Here is a 12721-nt window from a genome sequence, read left to right as displayed (position 1 = left end):
TGATGTCTTGTGTGGACTTGTGGTGGTAGTACGAGATTGGTGCTCCGGGATGAGCACCGAGGAGGGCCTTTTGTTGCGTATTTTTTGATCATAAGAGTACAGTGTCAAGTTATAATATAGGACTTAAGTCCAAGTCGATCCCACAGAGAATTAATAAAATGATATTATATTAAATATTTGTAACTAATAAAATCTCAATTCTATTTAGAGCTACGATGATGGTTTGGATTCAATTAACTAACAGTTTCAGCAAATAAAATTAACCAACAATGAGTTTGCAAGGCAGAAAATCAATGAGAAATAAATTCTAGAGGTTCAACTTCACTTGACTATCAACCATGATTAATTACTATTGATTTCTTAATTATAAATTCTTTTAGTTTATTAGTCAAGAATCCAATTGTTTCCTACTCTCTTTCCCAAGTGATAGTAGAAGTTCGTATCTAATATCAAACTCAATATTCCTATCAAAGTTTGAATATTTTATCCAGTAAACATCACAATAATTCTTACAATGTATTTAATGATGTTATACGCCTTTCGAATAATATAAACACCAATAATTTATTTTTCTATATCGTATTCAAAACTCTCTCACCCGGGTGATGACTTCTAAACAATAAATCATTCAATCTATGGTCAATAAATTGAAAGCATTAAGAATAGGAAAACACAAATAAACTATGTGAAGAATTCAAATATATAAATCAACACATCAAAATCATGGGTTCAAGTCAAGATCCGTTTACCCTCTAGACTAAAAGATTAGTAATGACAAATTTGAAAATAAAACTAAGCATGTTCTTCCAAAAATTCATCAAATCAAAACTATAGAATGAAAGAGTAACAAAAACGAAGTTAGAATATGCTTATTCGTCCCTGGATGCCGCCGTATTCCGTCTTCGTACTGAGTTCTCTTTCTCTTTTGCGCTCCAAAAGTTTTCAATTCGTCCTATGTATTGACAACCCTTGATAATCCCTCAAATATTCGAGGGAATCCTTTTTAAAATCAACTAAAAAAGTTTCCAAAATTATTAAAACACATTGGCGCTGAGGCACCAAAAAGTAGGCGCTAAGGTGCCTATCGCCAATATTTATTTTTCTCGTCATGTAGTATCAGGCGCTGAGGCGCCTCTGGTTTTCGGCGTTGGACACTGAGGCGCATCTATGTTCCATCTGTTTCCTTTTCCGTGCACTTTTCTTTCCCTCTTTTTGCACATTTCTGACCTTTTTAATTCAAATAAAATAGTCATTACACAAATTCCTGCAAACGACACAAAAAACACAAAATACGCATAATATTGCGCGATACACAAAAAAATACAAATCAAATCATATAAAATATAATTGCAAAAATAGAAATTATCAAATGCTCCCAAACTTAAACTTTTGCTAGTCACGAGAAAAAATATAATAGAAAGAATAGAAAAAGAAAAGACACCAAGAAAACAACTAACACACAAACATGCAAGTCATGATATCCACTAATGGAGTCGGCCTTAGAAATTTATTTTTTATCATGTAGTCCACTTATTTTCTACATCATTCTCAGGAATTATTTTGTGTGTGATTCACCAATCTCATCTACCTAACTAACTGTGACGCCTAGAATTTCTTAATTTAAAGTTTCATGCCTAAATTAATCTTTAATATTTATTATTTTAATTATTTTAATTTTTTGTGATTAATTGGCTAAATATTATATTCTTCCGTGCATTAGAATTTATTATTTCTAACTTTTTGCAAAAAATATCATTTTAATTCCCGGACTAGTAAAATAAAATTTAATATTTTAAATTAGAATTTTAAGCTTGTATTTTTATTTATTGCGATTTAAATTGTAGTCCTAATTTCTTTATTGGTTTGATATTTTTTAGTGTATAGCACTTTTTCCTAAATTTCTTAACACTTCCATTTTTTTTAGGGTTACCTAATCTAGCACAAGATTCAACTTTAGCCATAAAAACTCACACAACTCACGCACACAAACACACACAACAGCCGAGTTCTTGCCCTGTTCTTCATGGAACCCATCGGCTATGCCATTCTTCTTCACTAAGCTCTTCAATCTTCATTTTTTTCCGAGAAAAACGGTCCTAAGCTAGCTGGTTGAAGGTTGAGCTCATTTTCAGCTCGGATTTAGCTCAATCGAGCAACGCTACTTCACCACTCGATCGGCCTTAGCGAGTTGTCCCCGTTCGATTTTCTTTCCAAGCTAGGCAAGGATATGGATTCATTTCCTTCCCCCTTCGATTTATTATGTAGTGTGCTTGGTTTATAGATGCATTTCTGATTTTTTTGAAAGTTTTTATAACATATGCCCTGCTCGGTTTTTGCCCCTTTTCTGGAAAGAAAATTTTTCTTGTGCAGCTCGTTTTTTTAGCTTGATAATTATTGATGCTATGCGTATGGTTTGTTGAAGATTGAAAAAGTTCATGAGTTGGTTCGAATGCTTTTTCCAGAAATATTTGCGCCTTGCATTTGGAATTTGGACAGAAGTCTTGCTAAATGAAATCGGTTTCTGCTGCATTGTTGGTTAATTTGATGTTTTGCATTCGATCGGTGCTGTCATGGATGCCTTGTTGCATTCGTTTTATTTTCAGAAAATTATCCTAGCTTGGTTCGAATTTATTTTCAAAAAATGTCTCTTGGTTGTGTTTGAAACTGTGCATATTTATTTGGGTTGATTGGATGGTGATTGAGGAGCTACTATGGGTGATATGTAGTTCACATGGTAGCTCCTAGGTTGGCTCGAAGTTGGCTTGAAATTGACTTGAAGACTTGGTTGGAGATGCATTAGAGTTTGAGTATGGTAAGGGTCGGTTTTGGATGGTGGTTAGGTGCTGCCTTTTATCTGGGTTTAAAGTGGTTCGAGGTGAGTGGTAGGGGCTGGAAATGTGGTTGAATGTTGGTCTTGGTCCTAGGATTATAAACTTAGAAGATTGGAGGATTTATAATTAAGTTTGGTTAAGTTTGAAAACAAGTCAAGAGAAGATTTTTTGCAAAGTGAGTGGGCTGTCCGGAAATCGATTTTTAAACAGGGGTTAAACTCGGGTTTTGGCCAAGGGCTCGGGTCGGGAAGTATTATAGGATGTTGGGAATGTTTCGGTTCAAGCGGGAATTAAGTCGGTTAAGCTTTGGTTGAGTTTTAGGTGATGGGTCGGGTAGGTGAGTGCAGAATTTTGTGGAATAGGGGCTGCTGCCCGGAAATTCGATTTTCATAAAATGGTTGCTTGAGAAATAAAATCAGAGGATGACTTCTTAAGTTAATTCTAAGTGTTAGGAAGTGGTGGGTTCGAGCGGAACTGATTTTGAGTGAGAATTGAGTAAGTTATGAATTTTACGGGCAAACCGCTCAATTTGTCTTTAAGCGCTACGTTTTAGTTTAGCATTTTTCATCCTTTGGTTTGGCTCCTAAATCACCATCCCGATCATCCATGTGTGAGTTATATGCATGATTATTTAGTAATATTTACATTTACGCCATATTTACATATGCATGATAAGTCCATGTTCAAGTATGAAAAGAAAATATTTTTAGGAACAAAGTGAGATGATTGTGACTATAGAAAGTATGAGTTTGGACGAGTTAGGAGACGTTCTGACTTTCCTTACCAAATTTATGTGTTTGGACGAGCTGGGAAAAATCCTGGCTTCCCTTATCAAGTATGGGTTTGGACAAGTTGGGAGAAATCCTGGCTTCCCTTACCAAGTATGGGCAAGACGAGTTGGGTGTTATCCTGACTTCGTTGCGGCATAGTGCACTGCAGCCATGATCATGATCGAAATCAAAGACTCACAATTCAAGGATATAAGTTCAAATATTTATGTCTATGTTTCCGTACAGTTTACTCAGTTATATTTCTTATGTTCGACTTAGCCATGCATATGTTTCATTCATGTTCACTCTTTTCGTTTAGAAATCATTTATTTTAAGTTAAGGGCACAAAATTATTTTATTACAAGTTATTTTTAACCTGCCTGTGCTTGTATTTATGTAGTACTTGTTATCCCCCTATATTCTTGCTGAGTCTTTTAGACTCACTACACTTATTGTTTTCAGGTGAGGACTATTTCATTGAGGCTGAGGGGCAGGAATATAGCCCGGATGGAACTGGTGCCTTACTAGATTTTTTTTTCAAGGCTTAACCCCATTTTATTATTTTTTTCCCGCAGACTTAGCCACAAACAAGATGAATAGGATTTCAAACATCTCGCTCGCAACCCGAATGGAGTCGATTGCTCAAAATCATGTTCCAAAAAAAAAAACAAGAGAGTGAATGCTCTATCAATAAGATTATCAAGACTTAAGAACCGTCAAGCACAAACACCTAATGTCGTGCAATGGTCCAACAGACATTCACAATATCAAATACATCGCTACAACTCACTGGTTAAATAGGCGTGCTTGGAATATTCAACAAACAACCTACGGTTTTTCAAATCCAATCAAGAGTAAAATTTTTCAAAAATTTTATTATTTTTCAACTACCTCGTCATAGGCTAACAATCTTATCCTCAACTCATGAATACGACACAAACGAAAAACAAAATGAATGCAATAACAAAACAACACAAATGCAACAATATGAATACATCCCCCCACACTTAAATGAAGCATTGCCCTCAATGCGTCAAAACAAAAAACACAAACAAACAACTCAACACAATGAAATGCAAAAAATGTAAAACGAAACTCTCCTGGTTTAAGTGTTGGCACTGTCCTCTTCAACGTCTGACAACATAACGGAAGAATCATATTGAAAATTTGACTGCGGAGGTGGCGGCATTCGGTTTCTGAAAACAACAAAAATAAACGCAAAAACAAAATGAAAGAAAAAAACTAAAGAAAAGAAAAAAACAAAAAAACACTGGGTTGTCTCCCAGTCAGCACTAAATTTACAGTCAGTCTATAGCTCGACTGCATGCTTCAGTTCATCAAGGTAGTTCATATCTAGTTCCCTTGTCCACCTTTACCCACTTGCGCAGTTTTGTAGAGATTTTTGGTCTTTGCTTCTTCTTGGATTTCTTGGGTGCCTGCAGTTCAGAAAGAACACTTTCAGTAGTAAAATTCTCCATAGGTCTTGCAATAACCTTCTTGTGTTCTTGCGACAAGTTATTAATGACATCAAGATTATTAACAACACTTTCACAATCAGTAATTTGCAGGGTATCAAAAATATGAAGCTTAAAAACCTCCTTATCAAACTCCATAGTGAGAGTGCCATTGTTCACATCTATATCAGATTTTGAAGTTTTCAAAAATGGTCTTCCTAGTAAAATTGGACTATTCAAATCATTATTTTTCATATCAAGCACATAGAAATCAGCAGGAAAGACCAAATTGTCAACTTGCACAAGAACATCTTCTAGCACTCCTCTTGGAAAAATTGTAGATTTATCAGCCATTTGAATAACAATTCCAGTTTCAGTCAAATGCCCTAGTTTAAAGGAAGCATACACAGAATATGACATGACATTGATCGACGGTTCCAAATCTAACATGGCTGTATCAAGCTGAACATCTCATATCTTGCAAGGAATTGAGAACATACCTGGATCATTGCATTTTGTAGGTACCTTTCTTTGAATTACGGCAGAGACCTGTTCTCCCAATTCAACTTTCTGACATCCCTTTAACTTTTTTTTTTCTTCACAGTACACAATTCTTTTAAAAATTTAGCATAACGAGGTACTTGTTTAATAGCATCTAACAAAGGGATATTTACCTCGCATCTACGAAACACTTCATACAACCCCTTAATTCCATCATCTTTTCTAGACTCTTTCAATGCTAAGGGAAAAGGGGCTACAGGTTTATACTCGGAAAAAGGAGGGAACTTACCTCTAGGTGCTTCCTGAATTGTTTCGTCCTCCTCTACCTTGGATTCCTACTCATCTTTGTTCTGTACTGGTTCTTTCACAACTTCTTCATTAACCTTCAACTACTTTCCACTCCTCAAGGTGATTGCACTCACATTCTCCCTCGGATTCACCACAGTCTGTGATGGTAAGCTGTTCGAATTCAGTGCCTCCAACATGTTCACTGCGGTTGCCAACTGCCCCATTTGAGTGTTCAACTGTTGGATACTTGCTCGAGTTTCCTATTGAAAAGCGGCAGTATTAGTAGCAAGATCCTTAACAATGTTTTCTAGAAACTCACCAGGCGTGGGGACTTGAGGATGCTGTGGTTGTTGGGGTTATGGCGGCCTATAAGCTGGATTGTGCGGTGGTGCTTGAATTGCTTGCGGGTTCCCATATCTCAGGTTTGGATGATCCTTCCAACCTGGATTGTATGTGTTGGAGTATGGATCATACTTCCGTTGTGGCGGTCCGGGAAATCCTCCTGCTGCATTGACTTGCTCAGCCGATCCCTCTTGAAGTGTGAGACACATGTCAGTCGCATGTCCCCTTGCAGTGCAAATTCCACAAACCTTCATATTTTGTCCATTCCCTACAGTCATTTGACGCACAAGAGACGTCAGATCAATCAGTTGTTGTTCAAGGAAAGAAACATTTACCTCATTATTCCTTCCGGGTGTTGGATCACTCCTGAAGGTTCCAAATTGTTGAGAATTGGCGGCCATGTTCTCTATCAGATTCCTTGCTTGGACTGGAGTTTTGTCCACGAAAACTCCTCCACTGGCCGCATCCAGCATATTCCTGTCATGAGACAATAAACCTTCATAGCACAATTGAATTAATTGGTTTTCACTTATCTGATGTTGCGGACAGCTAGCGCAAAGCTTCTTGAACCTCTCCCAATACTCATGCAGTGACTCTCCGGAGTATTGCTTGATTCCATAGATTTCCTTCCGGATGTTCGCAGCTTTAGAGGCTGGGAAATATTTCTCCAGAAAGATTCTTTTCATTTCCGTCCACGTCGTGATGGAACCAGAGGGCAAGTAATACAACCAATCCTTAGCAGCACTCTTCAAAAAGAAAGGAAAAGCTCTCAGCTGAATCTGCTCCTCTGTCACTCCATGGGGTTTCATACTTGTGCAAACCACTTGGAACTCCATTAAGTGTTTATTCAGATCCTCACCCGCAAGACCATGAAAAGCAGGTAATATGTGAATTAATCCAGATTTGAGCTCAAAAGTAGCATTATTTTCTAAAGTAGGAAAAGTAATGCATAAAGGTTGTTGATTGGGGTCAGGAGTGCCCAATTGTCAAAGACTCAGATTTGCATTAGCAGCCATCTCTTCTTCTTCTGGAAAAGCAGCTCGAGCAGCGGCTTCTTGTTGTTGCCTACGGAGTTCTCTCCTTCACCTGTGCAAAGTTCTTTCAATCTCCGTGTCGTAGGGGAATTCTTCTTCAGAAGATTCTCCTGTAAGCATTAACAAACCCGAAAAGCACTGGGGAAAGAATATAAAATAAAAAATAAAAACAAGAACACAAATAAACTAAACGCCTTCCCCGGTAACGGCGCCAAAATTTGGTAGCGCTTAATCGTGTCACGCCCAAATTACCCAACTCAATCAGATAATCACTAAAATGTAGTAGTGTGAGTAGAGATCGTTTTCACGAGGAAAGGTAAATTTAATACGTTCTAAATAAATAAAAGGAGGTTTTGAAGTTTGAGATTAACTACTGAAAATTTTAAACAATTAAAATTTATAATTATCACTATCATGCAAGGATGAAAATTAAACTGGAGAAATCAATATGAGATGAGACTTGGTATCGGTTGACTACACCCTTGATATTCATTTATTCAATCATCGATTCCCTAAAAATAATTAATCCTATTAAATATTCGTCATTGAAAATCAAATTCCTGTTTCACCTTAATTTTAGTTAATTAGAAAACAGCATTCTAAATTAACCCTTACCCCATAAATTAACCCAATACCAGCGATCAGATTTAAATCCACGGTAGCATTCAAACTAGTAAAACTGACGAATCTAGACAACACAAACACCAGCGGTTGTATTTAGCCTAGTCAATAATTGACCCTACAATTTAATAAATTCAACAGCAGAAAATATCAAACGTAGTTGCTTCGCAAATTAGTTAATTCAAACAATTACGGATTTGAATTCTAATTTAGCTATAGTTTGCAAAACAAAATCCTAAGATGGCCAATCCTAAAATCTCGCATACAAACATGAAATAAACCAGATCAAATATTGATACTTAACAAGAATTAAACACTACGAACTGAATCTCATGAATAAAATATATCAAGGTTTCGTCTTCCTCAACCAAGTATAAAAGGTTTAGCTACAACGATTCATCACCAAATCAATAAAAATTCAAAGAAGAGAGAAAACTAGAGAGAAAATTGAAAAGAATAAAACCTAGTCGCCTTAGAGATCTCCCCAGTTTCCTCATAATCCCCCCAAAAACGGAATTAAAAGCCTAATAAAGTCTAGAGTCCAAAATAAAAGAGTTTCCAAAAATATAAAATCTTTCTCGAACAGACCCGCTCGCTCGATCGGTAAACATTGGCCGATCAAGCGAGCCAAAATAATCAAGCTACTGGCTTCAAAACACGCGCGCCGCTCGATCGGTAAACTCCTGCAGATCGAGCGGCCAAAAAATATCCGAGCCTACTGTCTTCGCAAAACATGCTCCGCTCGATCGGTAAACTCCTACAGATCGAGCGGCCAAAAATTCTTCAGAAATTCCAGATTTTCCATTGCTTCAAAGATTCCTTCCATGTATCCGCCAAAATGTACAACCTAACCACAAAACCGGGAAACCAATCATGCAAACACGGAAAATGAAATACGAACAAAATGCATAAATAAGACACGTAAACAAGTGCAAAACAACAGCAAAATGACACTAACAAATGCAATAAAAACATAACTATCACTTGTTGTACAATGATCATGATCACGTGAACCCCATGTGCTCATAAGATATGAATACCACAATTGTAAATATTCCATCCCCCCAAGATGAAGTTGATGTGCATGCTTTTATTAATGATGTTTATAATTGGGTTTACAAGTCGATGTTCCTGGTGATTATCACGGCACTTATTGTCACCCAATCAACCCACATTGTCGTGATTGCTCTCATCATCTTTTCAAACCATCTATGAGACAAAAAGAAATCAACCCAAATTAAGGTTCTATATCCCAAAAACATAATGCATACTCTGATACCATAAATTTAGTGACCCGCTCCGAAATCACCTGATAATCAATATTATGAAGCATGAAATTAACTTAAATAGACATAATCAGATAAATTAGCAAAAACTAGAATTCATAGAAACCCAGATCCAAAACATCAATATGAAATACTGGTTTAGGTCAACCATATCTTAAATCACTGTATCATAATACAACCCAAAGTAAAACAACTGAACCAAATAACCAGAATCTCAATGGCACTACTCCTCGCCTCAGGGCTCATTCCTGTCTGCGTCATCCAACCTGAGGCCAGCTCCAAAGAATGGGTTTTCCAAGATGAAAACAAGGACATGAACACTAAATTCCAGTACAATAAATATGAGTATACAAACCTATATGTGTGCATATGACATGAAATGGGTAACTAGATCAACAGGAAAAGAACTCAAGCTCAACTGGATGCGCTAGAGTGAATAGTACCAACACAGAAATACCCCTTTGGAAAATTAGAATAATAATCCAGACGTGGATCTGGAATATCCTGGAAGCATCACATCCCTCTATGCCCTTTGACCATGTGACTGATGTCCAATCATCCACAAATTAGGGATGAGAAACCCTACTAAACATGGGTATTTTGAAGGAGATTCAGCTCAATGTGATACATGGACATGTAACATATGAAAATTAATGCGTGCATATCATGGAAGATAAAATGCACACAAAAGAATGCATAATCAACTGGATATCTTAGTTAGTACTTACTTACCACTATAAGTCAAGTTTAGGTGAACAACCTAGTAGCCAAGCCTATAATCATATATATACCGTATCACTTATACCATTCTAAAAGTCTTAACTAAGCTAATATATATTACCAAACTTATCAAGGATCTCGGAGTATTACCTACATTCATCGTTAGCCCAAAGATGGCGATAGACCCAACTCTAGGCACAACTTCTCTATGGTCCCGGTAGTGCCTCGCTATTGCCCAGCCCTCGAGAAAATGCCTAAAAAGCCTAAAAACTAGAGACTGGACGAAATAGGAGCTGTGGAATTGAAAAATTAAATGAGGTTCACGACCCCTATTTATAGCCAAAATTTCGGACGTTCTCTACTCATCGAACGCGTGTCCTGTGATTGGAAAATTCATTGTGTAGATAGAGTTCAGAAGTTTTGATATGAGGGTTTGGAGTTTTCGAACTAACTCCAATCAAATCACCAATCAAAAACTCATACCCTATCTATCCAACAAAGTTCGTACGTTCCGATATCAAGTTTGGAGCTTCTAAACTACACCCTTTCCTTCCGAACTTCTTAAGACCAAGTTCGAACCCTTTATGCCCTTTGGGTCATTTCTGATCGTCCTCAATCCGATTTTCTACATATTTTCCTCAATAATGATTCTTTAATTATGTTTTATCCATTTAAACATCCTTAGACAGTTTAATAACTCAAACAGAAGTCGGGTTACTAAACTCACATAGTAGAATAATCTGTGGATATAGGCGACCTAATCCGTACTAACTGATCCAACTATCCACCAAAGAATAAGGGGTTGAGTGACCCCACTACAGGCTATAACAAAGTATATGCTCAACATGATAATGCATGCAGCATGATAATCATGACATAATATATGCACATAAAACATACTAGATAACTTGCCAAAAATAGAACATGCATACTCAACTAGAATATTTCAGATAGTGTGTCCGTACCCTAATCAAGAAATCTAGCAACTCTGTCTCACAAGTCCAAGCATATAATCAAATAATTAATATATCACTTCTAACTTACTAAAAGTATTAACTAGATTAATAGATACTCTCAAAAGCTATTCAGATTCTAGACTTATACATGTGTCCATCGTCAGCCCTTTTAAGTCTAAGGCCGCCTCTTGGACACAGCTCTGTCGCTACTTCATAAACACTCGTTAGTGCCCAGACCTCGAGCGGATGGCTAGAAAGCCTAAGAATGCACTAAATAATAGAGAGTAAAGTTGGAAATGACCTTCGGATGAATGACCTTCGGATGTCCTATATATAGGCATCGATCGAAAGATCCGATCCCTAGATCAGAAACTCCTATCCCTGCATTCTTGCCATTTTCCAAACTCGCCACTTCAGAAACTCCGATCTACACTTCAGAACTACTGATCGCAAGCATGTATTGACGTGTATAAAGCCTCTTGAAACATAAGTGTCTACTCGAGTTCGGACCTTTCAAACTCCCACGTGTCTGTGTGTAGCTGAAACCTCAAACCCTGTATTGACTAACATTGTTTGGACGTTTCGATCCTAGTTTGGATCTTCCAAACTTTGCCTTTGCTTCCGATCTTGATTCGGATCAATTCGGTGCTTCCGAACTCCCTTTGTATCTTCCGAACTCTTAAAAGGTCCGAAGCCTGAAATTTAATTCGAAACTTGATTATTCCCTTGATTTGTTATAATTAATTACCCTAAATATTCTTTAAAATTTAATTACTTTAGAATGTTAACTACGTTACTACACAGTCTATAAATAGGCCGCAGATTTCTCATACTTGATGTGGTTATATTTTCCTATATTTATTTGTGTTAATTTGTATGATTAGGAGAATTTGCGTTGATTAAATTCATTTTATATTTCCTAATCATTGTTTGTGTTTTGATATAGGAAAATATGAAAATTGAGCAAAATAATTGAAGAAAAGAGCAAAGAAAGAAGATGGAAGAAGTAGAGCGGTTCGTTAGAGCCGTTAACGAATAGCTCTACTTAACAGCTCTAACGAACAACCCTTGAGGAGTGCTATCGCTCTAACAAAGGGCTCTAACTGTAGCAAGGTAAGGAAGAGTTGTTGAAGAGATTGAAGCGTGTTAGCCCTTGTGATCAGCGGTTGTTGTTGCGCTATCGCTCTTGAGAGCAATGCTATTGAGCGCCCTTGAGAAGCGCTATCGCGCGTGGGAGATAATGAAGGGCGCTAGGATGGTTTGCGTTAAGATACGAGGCAGAGAAACTTTCGCTCGATCGGTAGTTTTTCACCGATCGAGCGGGAGAGTGAAGAATTGCGAGACAGAGAATATCTCGCTCGATCCGCATGTTTTCACCGATCGAGCGAGCGAGACGGGAACTTCGGGAATTATATTTTAAAAAGAACTTTTTTGGGAAGGAATTTATACTTTAAATAACTCTTAGAACCCGATTTTTAATCAGTTTTTTGGACGGCAACAAAGTAGAGAAACTCTTTGGTGGCTAGGTTTTATCATCTTTGTTCTTAGACTTAATTTATTTCTTTATTTCTTCTCAGTTTTTAATCCTTGGTTGTGGAAGACAAACCCTTTGAAGTTTATTTATTTCGTGCAATTTTGATTTTCATTGTTTGATTTTTATTTGAGTTTCAAGAGTTGTTTGGAATTGATTGTTATGCTTGTGTGTTTAATTATTGGCTGACTATTTGATAATTTTCTCATACAATCTACTGCTAAATTAGATATCAAATCCGTAATTGTTTGATCCCTCTAATTTGTGAAGCAACTATGATGAATAATTTTCGGTTGTGAATTTATTAATTTGTAGGAACAAAAATTGACTAGATTAAATACAACCGCTTGTGCTTGTGTTGTTTAACTTCATCAATTTCACTATTTT

At 36.9% G+C, this 12721-nt stretch overlaps 1 long non-coding RNA gene across 1 annotated transcript; it reads left to right on the top strand.

The window, feature by feature from the left end:
• The first annotated feature begins 1975 nt into the window (after positions 1–1975).
• Positions 1976–12448, top strand: LOC140864024 (uncharacterized). Its single transcript, XR_012144088.1, has 2 exons — positions 1976–2219; positions 11750–12448. It is a non-coding gene; the product is annotated as an uncharacterized lncRNA (long non-coding RNA).
• The last annotated feature ends 273 nt before the right edge of the window (positions 12449–12721 follow it).

Source organism: Henckelia pumila, chromosome 4 (genome assembly GCF_033568475.1).
Source record: "Henckelia pumila isolate YLH828 chromosome 4, ASM3356847v2, whole genome shotgun sequence".
Taxonomy (NCBI): domain Eukaryota; kingdom Viridiplantae; phylum Streptophyta; class Magnoliopsida; order Lamiales; family Gesneriaceae; genus Henckelia; species Henckelia pumila.
Note: the sequence above shows the minus strand (reverse complement) of the source record. Positions and strands in the feature narration are given on the sequence as shown.